This window comes from Ursus americanus, chromosome 12, assembly GCF_024610735.1.
Source record: "Ursus americanus isolate L20-20 chromosome 12, mUrsAme1.1.p, whole genome shotgun sequence".
In the NCBI taxonomy this organism is placed as follows: domain Eukaryota; kingdom Metazoa; phylum Chordata; class Mammalia; order Carnivora; family Ursidae; genus Ursus; species Ursus americanus.
This window is the reverse complement of record NC_142138.1, coordinates 69,469,731-69,482,211: the sequence shown is the minus strand read 5'-3', so window position 1 is coordinate 69,482,211 and position 12,481 is coordinate 69,469,731. Positions and strand designations below refer to the sequence as shown.

Here is a 12,481-nt window from a genome sequence, read left to right as displayed (position 1 = left end):
TATGTAAATAAGGTCATGTCTTTGAAAAATATATATAGTGTCCTTGGCTGTTATTTTTTTAATTGTGGCAAAATACAATACTATATACTTTAAATTGGTATGGATATGAAATATTGATTCCACAAATCCTTGGTTTGAGATCCAGGTACATATTTAGATTTATATACTTTGGCCTTGTAATGGAAGTGAACCTGTTTTACAACTTTGCTCCAGAGCAAGGGAAGCTAAGCAGTACCCTTAGGAAATACTTGAGATACATAATCGTTTTCCGATGTCAGCCTATGGAGAAGGTTCAGGCACTAGGAGATAACAAAGGGAATTGTAAGGGATTGCCTGATATAAAACCCAACCTGAAGTGGCCACTGTTGTGTGCTTTTGGAGGGAACCCGGTAACTTTGTGGCCTCTTCAACCTGCTTAGGAGAAGAGAAATGAGTACTGGCTCACAGATAGTGGGCCGGTTGGGTAGTAATGGCACTTTCTCTCAGGGTTCCTAAGAATCACAGGTGCAGCTATTGCTTCCCGACGTCCCCTTTTCCCCTTCCGTCAGGAGGAGTTACTTTGAGGGGGAGAAAACGCTGTTTCCGCCCGGTTTCGAACCGGGGACCTTTCGCGTGTGAGGCGAATGTGATAACCACTACACTACGGAAACGAGACAGCCGGCGGGGTTTCCTGCCGGAACCCTGAAAAGCTTGCGTCCTGCCGCTGCTGCGGTGCCCGCCAACTGCTTTCCTAAGTGCGAAAGGCCCCTGGAAGCACCCGCGACCCTGCAGGCAAGAGGACCCCAGCGCCCCAGCGGCGCCGGCTTAGGACTCCGCGTCTCCCCATCCCGGGAAGCGAAGGCCCGGGGACCCTAGGCGGTCTGGCTTCGGATCCGCATCAAACGCAGCCTTTGCAGATCCGGAGCGACGGGCCCCGGTGCAGATGGCGCCCCGCCGACTCCCCAGCTCCCGGAGGAGGCGGGGCAGGTGCGTCTGAGCCCAGGCGCCCCGCCGCCCGGCCGTGGGGTCACCCGCCCTCCTGGGCCCACGGCGGCCCCTCTCGCTGCGGGGGCGGTCAGGGTTTTCGGCTCGCGGCCGCCGCTGGGCGCCTGGAATCCTCCCAGGAACCGGAGGACGCGCTCTCCCCGGCCTCCCGGCTGCCCCGCGGCGCCTGCCCTGCGCGCTCTTCCCTCGCCGGCCCTTTGGCTCTGCGCTTCTCCCTCCTCCCGGGTCCTCTCGGCAGAGCGGGTCCTTCCGATTCCTGCCGCTGTCACTTATTCTACTCGACTAAAGTCCAACATTTTAATCGCACTTTCATCTTTTAGCTGGTTCCGTAGTAGAAGTTGACGTCCTTAGAGAATTTGTCCGTTTGAAGATGTCCAACATAGGCCAAACCATGTTTTCTGGCCTGTATTAATTCACTTGAAGACCAGGCTGCCAGGCGGAATATTGACCACAAAGCTTTCGGGATTTGCCTGAAGGTGGAGGGCCCGGGAACAGGCCATGCAGATTTCATGATCACCGAATTTCTCCCTCATTGGTCTTTAGATTTTTCTTTGTTGTGGGGGCAGTTTTATTTCAACTTTTGCAACACCCAAAACATCTTTTTAGTTGCCTTTTTACTTTTCCTGCTCAACAGGTCCTGGAGTGTAAATTTTAACAAAGAGGTAAGGATAGTTTTCAGAGAAAGGTAATGTCTGAAAAGTTTTCAGGTTTGCCTCTGTTAAAGAGCAAAAACTCAATTGAGTAATTAAAGATCTAATGGGTTTATTAGACACGGGGCCACCAGGCCAAGGTGGTTGGCCTTTTTCAACTCTGGCTGTAACTGGAGACCAGGGCAGGGATGGACCATATCACTCTCATCAGTGACTGGGGGCGAGGGCGGGGGGACAGTTCCAGATTAGGCACACTTTATGGTGGCTTTAAATCAGGAAATTCCGTGATATTTCCCCCCCTTCTATCCTTCCTTGATCTATCTCCCTCTTTCCCTGCCCAGTCAGAGGAGAAGATCCATCATTTTTCTGTTTGTGGGACACTTTGGGGTCCCTCCTGGACAGAACAAAGGGAGCAGTTGCCTTTCCTGTAGGGGAGTGTGAAGGGCTGCAGTCACTGGGAAACCACAAACCCACTTCGAGTGCACTTGCGCCTCTCAGGATCCTGCCATTCCCACCAAAGCGCCACCCTGCAGGCTGAACAGGAATGTGTGGGGCTCCTGACTCTGCTAGAGGAGAGGAGGCACAAAGAGAGGACAGACCAGTAAGAGGCTGAAGTTGAGGGCAGGCCAACCTCACTGATGAGGCAACAAAAAGCAAACTGAGGGGGGAAGCAAACTGGCATTCCACATACTCCTTCCCTTCCCACCCAAGGTGGGACAATGTGTGACATTCCTCAAGCACTAACGATTGCCCAAGAACAAAGAAAGAAAAAACAAATGGTCAACTGATAAAGATCACAGTCATGTAGGATATGCAACTCCATCAGTTTGTTACTGTCTTAGTGATTTACAAGAAAAGCACGATCTTAATAATAGCCAGACCTCCAGGAACCTATAGACTCAATTTCCTGGAGCCCTAACATCACCTTCCCCACCACAGGATTAAAAAACAAACAAACAAGTGAACAAAAAAATTCCTATATAATCAATCACTCCTCACAGTTATAAGGCAGCTTTTTCTGCCTCGGGTCCTATGCCTGTGCTTTAATAAAACCACCTTTTTGCACTGAAAATGTCTCAAGAATTCTTTCTTGACTGTTCACTCTCAGACCCAAACATCAAATCACATTACCCAACCATCCTGAGACTAAGTGTCTGGAACCTAAGACCTTGAGTGAGCCAAGGATCACTTGTTTAGACTGATTTCTCCACTCTTATCAAGAGAGTTGTTTGCTCTAACTGCGAGTTCAAGAAAGAGGAGGATAGTGTAGACAGATATGCATACTTGACTGACAGGAAAACACGAATTCCTGACTAATTAGATGTGAGCAAAACACTGTCGTCAAGAAGAACTCTAAAGTTTTTTTGCTCAGAGCATTGGAAGGATGAGAACAAAGGATTCCAACTGAGAAGGAAACACTGTAAGGTACAAAATGTGTTAGGGAGAACACCCAGAGTTCTGTTTAAGACCTTGCTTGAAAGAGATCTCCATCCACCCCGTCTCCATTCCTGCCTGTGTCTGAATCCTGTTGTTGTCGATCCCTGGGTCTCAGTGCTCACCTTCTCCTCACCCTGGGAGCCTCCCCTTCTGTCTCCTCCCAGCAATCTGGTCTCCTCATTGTCGCAAGGAAAGGCACATCTCCAGGTCCCTAGCCAAGAAGTGCAAATTCCCTCCGTGACTTGTACACCTGGCTCCTAGGTGGCATGCCATTTGCGGCACAGGGTACCTGGTGCATCGCCTGTGGGCTTGCCTCTTAGAGAAAATTTGGAGGGTAGGACCTTTTAGACCATCCCTGGAGGGGCAGGCAAGGCAGGGCAGGATAAGGGGAAGAAACCAGCTACAGTACCATTCCAATGGAGCTATCATCAGAGGGCAGGAGAGAAGACCCAGAGGTCAATTCCCTGGTGGTCTAGTGGTTAGGATTTAAGGCTTTCACCACTGCAACCCAGGCTCGATTTCTGGCTAAGGAATGTGCTTTCTTGAAAAGTCTCAGCATGCAGGAGCAATCTCCTTGTGTACAGAGGAGTCTGGCGGTATGTGGGGTAGATGCAGAAGGGTCTGGTCTCCTTGCAATTTGTGAAGCCCTAAAACTGATGAAGGAAGAAAAGTGATGATGGTCTGCTCTAGTCCCTTCTCAAAAGTGCTGCTGGTGACCCAGCTCCTCACCCTCTGGAAGGGCCAATCCCCTTACTTGTGCCCCCTATTAATCCTCCTCCATACACCCTGGGTTTTGTCATATCCACATTTGAGGTAGGAGTGACTTTAGAAATTCATGAAGCAGCTTGTGCCAAGCTGAGATCCAAGCTCAATTTGCTAAGCTCCCTTTACTGAGACAATAAGGTAAACTTGTGGTAATGGCTGCTTACTTTTTTTCAGAGTACTACAGATAATAACTATAAACTGGGGACAACGTATGTTTCTTAAATACTATCTCAAGGTGCTGGGGAGACTGAACAAAAGCAGGCAGACACAAGGTAGAACTGATACAGTGAGTTTTCCACTTTGCAAAGTTTTGGCTGAGACCACACCTTGGTCTGCCCTATTTGGGTCAGCTAAATTCCAATACAAAATCAAACTGTCTTGCTGGATTAAAGGAGCAGAGGACAATGCTTGGGCAAGCATAGCGGTTGAAACACCAAGAGGTGGAGATGAATCTGAGAAAGGAAAAAGCCACTGAAAGGAAGTTCTAAGTTGTTTGTAAAGTTCTGCCCGAGTTTCTGGCTGACTCCTGCATAATGCATGTTGGGCGGCCTCCAAGTAGTTCAGCAAAAGCTAAAGTCACAACTGAGATTTCGCCTGTCATCCATTGCAAGGGAGAGAATTCACAGTTTGATATCAACCAGGCCTGCTTTTATAAAAATTCAGTGTTTTTGTAACACATAGCAATCCAGAATCTGTATGTATACCATTTACAGTATCCACAATACAACCCAAAATGCTCTAATACTTTACTCTGATATTACTCTAGCCATGCTCAAGATAAGACAATCATGGGAGACTGAGACATCACCCAAATGTTGAAACTAGGAGGCAAGAAATACTAAGCCACAATTATAACTATTTCAAGACTGTAAAGGAAAATATAACCATAGTAAGTTAAAAGTTAGAAAAATTATCAGGAAATAGAGTAAGTGAAGGACCAAATGTAAATTTTGAAATTGGAAAGAGTTCTCAAAAAAACAACCACTGATGGATTTAATGGAGTAATGGAAATGACAAAAATTCAATGAATTTCAAGAGAGAGAAACAAAAATCATCTTACCTGAAGCACAAAAAGAATTGAAAAAAACAAAAACCCAGAACAGAACCTTAGCAACCTATAGGGCAATATCAAAAGTTCTAACATATTTAGAGTTCAAGAAGAGGAACGAGATGGGGCGCCTGGGTGGCGCAGTCGTTAAGCGTCTACCTTCGGCTGGGGCGTGATCCTGGCGTGATGAGATCGAGCCCCACATCAGGCTCCTCCGCTGGGAGCCTGCTTCTTCCTCTCCCACTCCCTGCTGTGTTCCCTCTCTCGCTGTCTGTCTCTATCTCTGTCGAATAAATAAACAAAATCTTAAAAAAAAAAAAAAAAGAGGAACGAGAGAATAAGGCAGGAAAAAAATCGATATGTAAGTTTGTTGAGAAACATATTCACCACACAAAGCCCCTTTCACGGTTGGCTAGAGCCTACAGAAGTTACGTCGTGCTCCAGGAGAGGGCGAGCCCTGGGCCAACTGCAGGGCTTCATCTCCGAGCGAGGGCCTCACCTCCTCCAAACGCCCAGGACGTAGTTTACACGCAAAGAGAACCAAAGAGGCCGAGCGGACCAGCCCATTTCCGGGGGATGCACAGAGGGCTGCGACTGTCGTGGTCCGCAGAGCGCCTCAGGGGCGGCGACAGCAAGAGCGTGGGCTCGGCCTGAACCCCGTGCGAGATTTCATCTCTGCGCCTGGCTGTGGAAGTTTGGACAAGCGGCTTCGAGCGCCGTGTAGCCACTGCGGCCCGTGCGTGAAATGGAGATACGATCAGAACAGGGATACTCCGAGGGAAGACAGCGCGCGCAGGTAAGAGGGCCTGCGGGCGAGCGTGAGGAGCCGGGCGCTCAGCCCCGAGTCGCTGAAGCGACCCGCGCAGCCGTTACTTCCCCGTCTTCCCCGGAGCTTTAGGACTCGCCGCGGAGCCTCTTCTGCATCCGTCTTTGGCAACACCCCAAGGACCCGGGGATAAAGAGAATTCCTGCGTAAAAGGAGACGTTGCAAAACGCCACCAGACCAAGAATCTAGCCCAAGGCGTGGTGGCGAAAAAGCGCCAAGTCCCAGCCGCTACGTCACCAGGGCACCGCGTGTTACTTGGTTTTCTCGCAGCCTCCGACTCGCTGTAGCTGCGTTAGAAACGCGCACCGAGAAGCTCCGACTACTCACCCACCCTTGAGGCTGCCGCCCTTCCTTCCGCGGAAGATCCGGAAGACTATTCCTTTCCTGCTTTCCCCAAAACCGAGCCCTGACGCACTGAGCGCTCAGAGAAGCCAAAGACACACCCGGAGCCCCGCCAGATCCTCCAGTCCGGCGCCAGTCGCCCCGGCCCGGCCGCCCCTCAGAGCGGCCCTGGAGACGCGCCTTCGCGAGGCCGCGTGCGGACACGAGGGCGCGGCGAGGGCGCGGGAGGGGAGGCGCCCGGCGTGAGACCCCGGCGTCCCCAACATCACCCGGTGGACTCCGGGGGACGCAGCAACCGAGACGGCGCGTACGGACCACTTTCAACGAGGGCTCGGCGGCCGGGAACTGGATTCCGGATTTTTGCCCCCAACCCGCGTGCAACGTGCTGCCCCGGCAGTTCTCCCGCCTTAGTTAATGCGAACTCCATCTTTCCGTGTGCCCAGGCCAAAATCTCAGCGTTCTCCCTGACACCAGTTTTCCTCAGACTCCATATCCGTAAGTCAGTAATTAGTGTTGTCTAGTAAATAAAGTGTGGACATGGATCCACACCTCGCACCACTGATACTGCCACGGTAATTCTTTCTTGTGGAGGCATTTCCCGTGCATTGTATGTACGCTATTTGGGTGCACTGTAGGCTGGCGCTTCCCCGGCGTCTGCGTACTACATGCCAGTAGAAGCCAAACACACCCTCCAGCCGCGATAATCAAACTTTTCAGACATTGCCAACTGTCCTAGTGGGAAAGCGGGTGGGGTGGGCAAGATCGTCCTCTGTTGAGAACCACTTATGTGTGCTCACTCCTGTCCTGGACGCTGAAGCTGGGCTAATGACTTCATAAATGTGGGAAACAGATTCAACTCATGGTCCTTACTTCATTCATAGGTTGAGATTTGAGCCTTTAGTCTCCGTATCCTCGGGTTGTGCTACCATTGCTCCTTTTCTTTGAATCAGCCTCCTTCAAGCCTGTCCTGGAAAGCTCAGTAAGGTTCTTCTTGACCTTTTTGGAACCTCACACTTCACTCAGTTTGGCCTGCAGAGAAGGTTTGTAGATAGTATTTTCTTCTTTACCGGAAACCCAGGTATCATGTGAGCCGTGCACTCAGGGCAACTGGGATTTAATTGTATGTAATCTCTACAGTTTGCACGGCTATCCAGATCCTTTTGGTCCAACAGGCAGGGAGTTATGTCGTGGGTCACTTCTGGTCGTTGAAAATCAACCAGATTGGGAAAGACACATAGGAGAAACCAGCTGCCTACCTCGGACATGTCCATGAGGGACCCCAAAAGAGTGCTGACCAGAAAGAAAGGCAGTGAATCCCTCCTGTTAGGTAGGTGAGAGGTAGTTCAAAGAGAAGGGAAGAAACCCTGTGAGATTTAGGATCTAAAGTTACCATAAGTCAGCCTTCTCCAGATACTTGTCTTCCCATGGCTGGTGAAAGTGAGTAGTATCCTTGCTAAAGTAAGGGAAATAGACAACTTTGACCAGGCTACCAATCAGTAGGCAATCTCTAATCTTGCCTTGATCTTCCTTAGTCAGGATTTCTGTGGATTCCAAGGGTGCAACTGAATACTTCTACTTTTCATTTGCCTTTATTTAAAGAAGAAAGGAGGCGCCTGACTGGCTTAGTTGGAGGAGCATAGGACTGTTGATCTCTGGGTCGTGAGTTTGAGCCCCATGTTGTGTGTAGAGATTACTTAAACTTTTTTAAAAAATGAAGAATCAGGTGTGAAAGAAATAGGAAAACTGCTACATTAGGGGCAACTAATATTCCTGTGACAGTCAGAACCTCTCTCCTTAATTTTAATTGCACTTTCGCAGGTAGATCTCCAGGTTGGGCCCATTTTACTCTCAGGGCACAGGTGATAGGGCCATGTATGTGGTTAAGAGGTTCACAGATAAATTTCTGAAGTATAATAGTCATTTAAAATATATATACATTCCCAGGGTTGCCTGGTTAGCTCAGTAAGTAAAGCATGCCACTCTTGATCTCAGGATTGTGAGTTCAAGTTCCACTTTGGGCATAGAGCATACTTTAAAAAAATAAAAATAAAAATATATTCTAAAAAAACCCAACACATCAAGCTCAGCTATGCCACATTTACAAAGATGGAAAAGAATTATATATTCACAAATAAGTAACGTCATAAAAGGGACTTTAAATATGTTTATTTTTAAGTAGGCTCCGTGCCCAGCATAGGGCTTGAACTTGAGATCAAGAGTCACACGCTCTACCAGCTGAGCCAGCCAGGCACCCCAACTCTCTGTTGTTTCCACTAAAGTTTTTTTTCCCCTAGATATGCCCATGTAGTCTCTTCCCTTTTCCAAACTCTGACATTCACTACCAAATCCTAACATTAGTGTTCTGGTTCCAGACTATTCTTCCCACTTTGCATCTTTGCCTCTCTCCCATCTTCTTTCCTATGCAGAGGAAAGTTAAAGTCTTTCTTAATCTCCAATTTGCAACATCAGTTCTTACAATCAGGTTAACAAATTAGGGATCTTCCGTAGGACTCTATTTTCCTAGAAAAATTATAAATAACACAAGGCTTTATTTCACAGTTGGAAATGTTTCAGAAATAAGTAAAGGAAACATTTCCTAAGATCAAAGGCCAGAAAAGTGATCGAATTTTTTTTGTTGTTGTTCAGGAAAAACCCTGACTCTGCTGAGTGTTACGGACATCCTGCCTCTTCCTCAGCCTGCACACAACAGGTTTGTTTTTCCTAAAGGGTACAATAAATAGAGAACCTTGGACCACAGGGGTCAACCAACACACAGGTGGGCATGTGTTCTACGCTGAAATGAAAGGGATGAAAATGACAGCACATCTTAATCTATGTAGTTGTTGACATAGAGTTTTACATTCTTCAAAACTGAGCTGTTGAAAAAGAAGAGCAAAACTAGAGGACTTGCACTTCCTGAATTAAGACTTACTGGGGCACCTGGGGCACTCAGTGAACTGAGCATTCGACTTTTTTTTTCTCCAAGAGTTTATTTCAGAGAGAGAGAGAGTACACAAGGGTGGGGGGGAGATAGGCCGAGGGAGAGGGAGAAGCAGACTCCCCACTGAGCAGGGAGCCTGATATGGGGCTCATCCCAGGACCCTGAGATCAGGACTGGAGCTGAAGACAGACCCTTAACCGACTGAGACACCCAGGCACCCAACTCTTGGTTTTGGTTCAGGTCATGATCTTGGGGCTTCTGGGATGCAGCCCCTTAGCAGTGGGCTCTGTGCTCAGCAGGGAGTCTGCTTGAGATTTTCTCTCTCTCCCTCTGCCCCTCCTCCATGCTCTAAAACAAATTTTTTCTTAAAAAAGACTTATTATAAGCTATGGCAGACAAGGCAATGTGCTAGTGGCAGCAGGATACACCAGTAATTCGGCTGAATTGAGAGCCCTAAAACTGACATTTGTTCAACTGGTTTTCAGTAGAAACCAGTTCAATGAGGTTCAATAAATGGTGCTAGAACAACTAATGTCCATATTGATGGGGAATGGAGATAAACCTGTGTAGACCTATGGCTACAGGAGTTTGGATTTTATTTAAAATGCAGTAAGATCATCCCCATTTCTCCTAAAACAGCTCCCACCATTTTAAATATCTCAACCAGAAAAACAGCTATGCTGACGCTATTTCATCAGTGGAAATTACAGAGAAGTCTCCTCGAGAGGAAGCATTTTGGAGTAGTTTCTGTACATGCTTATACATGGGGCATGTCCAAGTTTCCTACACACTTGGCTCTAGGAGTGTTTACTGAAGGTTTTCCTTCCCTTCTGACCACATTGTGCTGGAGAGTCAGCAGTAAATCTCTGGCAGCAAAACAGGGTCACAGTCAGTGCTGGGATTAAAAGCAAACTAAAAGACGAGTCAGTACCGGTCAAGATAGATGCCACGCACTACAGTTTTGGAGTCAAGGTTACTGCTGCCACGACACATCTGCTGGCAGATGCTGTATCTCCTTTAATATTTTCGACATAAAAATGTTCACAGTATTTTGTTGCTTTGTTCTTGGACAGCTTGCTTCTTGAGAGCATGCAATAAGAAACACAAATACTTACGTATTGTTCTTTCCAAAAATGTTGTTTGATCAGAAGATAAGATCTTGAACAAGATAACTAGCCTGTCCTCTTCAAAAATGTAATGCCATCAAAAACAACAAAAACAAAGATATCACGATAGAGTTCCAGGTAATAAGGACTGAAGTGCAATTTAGGGACTTCAATAAGAGCCTGGGGAAATATCAGTATCACAACACATACTCCTAATCCTTAATCTCTCATATATATATGATATAGACACAAATATTAAATGCATCTATATCTTTATACATACATGTGTATATAAATAGGACATTTTTTAAACAATGGGAACATTTATGCAGCATATATTAGATAATGTTATTGATTTAATATTGTCCTTAGATTTGATAATTGAATTGTATTATGGCTATATAGGATAATGCCCTTAATATTAGGAAATACATACTGAAGTATTTAGGGGTGAAGTGGGCTTGCATTTACTAAGTAATTGGAATGCAGGTGTGGGTCTCTGTAGACAGAGAAAAGGAGCAAATGAACATTTAATTGTTGAATTCAGATGAACAGAATAAAGGTGATAATTGTATTCTTCCAACTTTTCTGTAGGTTTGAAATGTTTCAAAGTAAATAATTTTGAGGGAAATTGATTATAAAATATGAAAGACTGAACAGCTATCTGAGTCCTGGACTAAAAATTGGCTCTCTATGGGTCTCCACCTTGCAGGAGGGTATGGCAGTCCTCAATACTGACTACCAGTACAAGAATATAAGTCACTAGTTTGCTGTACCCACCCATCAAAAGGATCTTTCCTGCCATCCAGGATTTGTCCTCCTTTATTAATCAGCCTTCAAGCCTGGAAATCTGGTAAGTTTGAGGCTACTTTATATGTTTCAGAGCTTCAGAATAAGATGTCTGGTTTTTATATTTAATTGCAAAAGACAAATCAATGGGTACTTATTTTCAGGAAAAAAAAAATCCAAATGAGAGAGGAGTTATCTGAAACTTATCAGTTCCTGTAGATATACTATTTCTTCCTGTGTATTCTAAACAGAGACCTCTAGAATGCAACTTTTGCTAGACCTATACAGGAAGTACAAGAGTGAACAAAAACTCTCATGATCTTTCTCTGGCAGTGATTCTATCATCCTTTCTTTGGGTCGCCCACAGGTAGACGTGTATGAGACTGCTGCTCTGCTTACAGATCCCTGTGAAGGTAGAGATTTTGCCTGAGTTATCTCAGTTCCCAGAGTGTGGACACAGTGTCAGTTTTGTATCTAATACCAGGTGCTCGATAACATTTAATTTCGGAATGAAGTGATGCACCCAGACTTGGTTGCTGTCACTCTGGGATATAAATATAGTGGACATATTGTTTGACTTCCCTGTTGTTAGCTGGAGAGAGAAAGTTTTGTAATTTTGATTTGTTAAAAAAAAATGACAGGCAAGAGAATGTATATAAAATAAACTCCGTCCTTTAAGATTTCTCATCTTTCATCCTTCAAGGAAATGGACATGTGCTGAAGAGCTGATGAACAGTCTGCAATGACATTATTCTGATTTATTCTTGACCCGAGTCCTTGACATTTTTTTTTCCAGCTGCTGCTGACTCCAGTTATCCACAGGAAGGGTTTGGCAAGAGAAAAGGATTAGGCATCTCAAGATCATTTGTGCGAATCTAGGTATTGGTGTCTCTTACATAGTTGTCAGATTTGCAGGCTGAAGAGCTGTGATTTCTGCAATCAGACTATCCATTTGGAGTAAAAATCTAGAGTGGCTGTGAAATTTGACTCTTAGAGATGAAGCCTTTCTTGCCTTCAGATTTGGTAATTTCACTGTTTTGTTGTTTTAGTTTTTTTCATCGATGGGGGAACCATTTATGACTAAGCTTTGTTGAAATAAGAACTTTTCATATTTCCACTGTTAGTTCTTACCTGAAATAGAAGAGAAAAAAAAAACTAAATTAAATGAGAATCTTCTATTTGTTCTGCTGATACCTGAGGCTGAAGTGACAGCTAAGGAAGAAAAGAGGCCGAGTGCAACCTGAAAAGTAGATAAGTCATGGTGGTGAAATATAATCTGGAAGGAGTTACACTAGCATATTAGAGGGAAAGTCCTCTGAAATATACCATGTGCCCTGTGGTGTGAAATACAGGGCCCCACTACCTCATAACGCTAATAGCCTGCTTAAAGCTGCTCCAAGTGGGTAAGCCAGATCCCTACCACCTCCTCCCTCAGGATCAGTTTACTCTACATTCTACTCTTCTGGAAAAAAATGAAGGCCTTTCACACCTCCCAGGAGGTGTGCCTTGCTTCAAACGTGCACATTCAGAAAGTCTGTTCTAGAAATGAGAGCATATTGTGCATGGAAATACATGTCCTATTTTATTTATTTA

The 12,481-nt window shown here is 45.9% G+C and overlaps 1 long non-coding RNA gene and 1 other non-coding gene across 2 annotated transcripts; one reads left to right on the top strand and one right to left on the bottom strand.

The window, feature by feature from the left end:
- Positions 1-577: 577 nt before the first annotated feature.
- Positions 578-650, bottom strand: TRNAV-CAC (transfer RNA valine (anticodon CAC)). Its single transcript has one exon. It is a non-coding gene; the product is annotated as a tRNA-Val (tRNA).
- A 4,739-nt stretch (positions 651-5,389) lies between these two features.
- LOC123779198 (uncharacterized) lies at positions 5,390-12,267 on the top strand. Its single transcript, XR_006776107.2, has 4 exons — positions 5,390-6,547; positions 8,699-8,762; positions 10,812-10,952; positions 11,685-12,267. It is a non-coding gene; the product is annotated as an uncharacterized LOC123779198 (long non-coding RNA).
- The last annotated feature ends 214 nt before the right edge of the window (positions 12,268-12,481 follow it).